This window comes from Vipera berus (genome assembly GCF_964194415.1).
Source record: "Vipera berus genome assembly, chromosome: 12".
NCBI classification, from domain to species: Eukaryota; Metazoa; Chordata; class Lepidosauria; order Squamata; family Viperidae; genus Vipera; species Vipera berus.
The window spans coordinates 12,060,038-12,062,009 of record NC_138215.1 but is presented as its reverse complement, the minus strand read 5'-3'; positions in this window follow the sequence as shown (position 1 = coordinate 12,062,009).

The window sequence follows — 1,972 nt, the reverse complement described above, 5'->3', positions numbered from 1 at the left end:
GTGAAAGGCCTCGTTCTTGTCCGGGGTGCCTAACCAGAGTACATCAAACCCCAACAAACATTTGTTGTGCTAAGTACTTCCTAAGAACTAACATCAGTCTCTATCTCTCAGCGGATACAATGGTAATAAAAGGTTATACAGATCAAAGAGCAATAAACAAAAGTAGAAAGGGTTATACAGATCAATAAACAAAGTAAACATAGGAAGCAATACATTCCCCCCCCTTCTCCTGCAGGAAACATAGGATAGGAATGGGTTTAAAGAATTATTTTATTTTTAAACTTCTGTATTACTATCACTATCAGTAGTATATACCGTAACATTCAGATTCAAATAAAACAACCTCAACAGAATATAACGGAGATTTTGCAAATACAAGCCTCCTAGCCACTTACCAGAATATAGAATATACAACAAATATAGAACATACATAGAATATAGAACAAAACATTAGCTGAAAGTCTTCTGCAGAATCAGAGAAACTCACTATGTTTTATGTCACAGTTCCAAGGCTGGCCCTGCTTTTTATGTCGGTAATCAACATTTTTTGCTGTCTGCTTGCCGTCCTTGAATACTGTGGACATCTGTGCAGTGTCTTGATAAGAGTGTTGTGTACTTTCATATTTTTTATTTCCAGACTAGCTGGTTTCAGCTCTCACCCTGGGGAAACCAAAAGAGGAGGACAAATGGTGGAATCCGATGATAAAATTTTCAAGACAATATTCATCGTGCAATACCATCATTTCCTTATTTGCATCAGCTGTCACACGGTGTTTGTTGATGTTAGTACAGGTGTGTCCTCACTTTGGTGTCCTTGCAGTTTGTGGTAAACACCGCCAGTCATCACAGCCTTTTGCTCAATGACTGTCTACCTCCAAAGGCCTCAACTTTCAAGGCGGTGAGTAGAATATTCTTTGTGAAGCCCACTAGAGTCCCCAGACCTTCAAATTTTATTCAGCCTTGGTATCTGGGCTAAGGCAAACATAACATTCCTCATGTGTTCCAATATCTCAGGGGCTGCCCCAAAGAAGAGGGAGTCAAGCTCTTCTCCAAAGCACCTGAAGGCAGAACAAGAAGCAATGGATGGAAACTAATCAAGCAGAGAAGCAACCTAGAACGAAGGAGAAACTTCCTGACGGGTTGGACTAGAAGACCTCCAAGGTCTCTTCCACCCCCATTCTGATTGATTGACAGTTAGCACAATTAACCAGTAGAATGACTGGCCTCCAGATGTGCTATTGCACAAATGGCATAAATCGCTCGAATGACGTACGTTGCTACTTCATGGACTTTCTCGAAAACTCCAACCCTCATCCTCAATTAATTTCCTAACATTCGGCATAGTGTTAACTACTTGCAAAGAGAAGCATCCTACTACTTTGGCCATATTATGTGAAGACCCAGCTGTCTAGAGAAGAGTCTCATGCTGGGAGAAGTAGAAAGAAACAGAACAAGAGGCAAGGTTCATGGACTTAGCTAGGGTGGTGATGAATGCACTGCTGGGAGACTTGAAAGACTATATGAGAGATGGATTGTCACAGAGAAATATTTTTGCGGCCTCTAGGACTCAAACAGGTCTTGATGGCACATAATAGATCAGTCAGGGCCTGTCAATTACATGCAGTTGTTAGGTCATGACAACTCTGTTAGTGTCTGCAAGGACGCACTGATATCTCTATCAGGCTTCTCTGAGTCGTCCACTCAAAATCAACAGTCTCTGATAAAAAGGAACTCCCCCCTCTGATGTTTGCCAGAGGTTTTTTTTTCTCTGCTATATTTTCTCTTTCTTCGTAGAGTAAAATAGAGTGCATAATACTTTTAATGAAATATATGTGTAGCTGAATCAATCATAATAGATTGGTTCTTTCAAGAAGAGAGTTGCCTCCCCCCCTTCACAAGATATTTATGTACTGTAAATAGTTGGTTTTCAGTACATTTGCTGTTGATTTGATGAGGATATATTAATAATTAA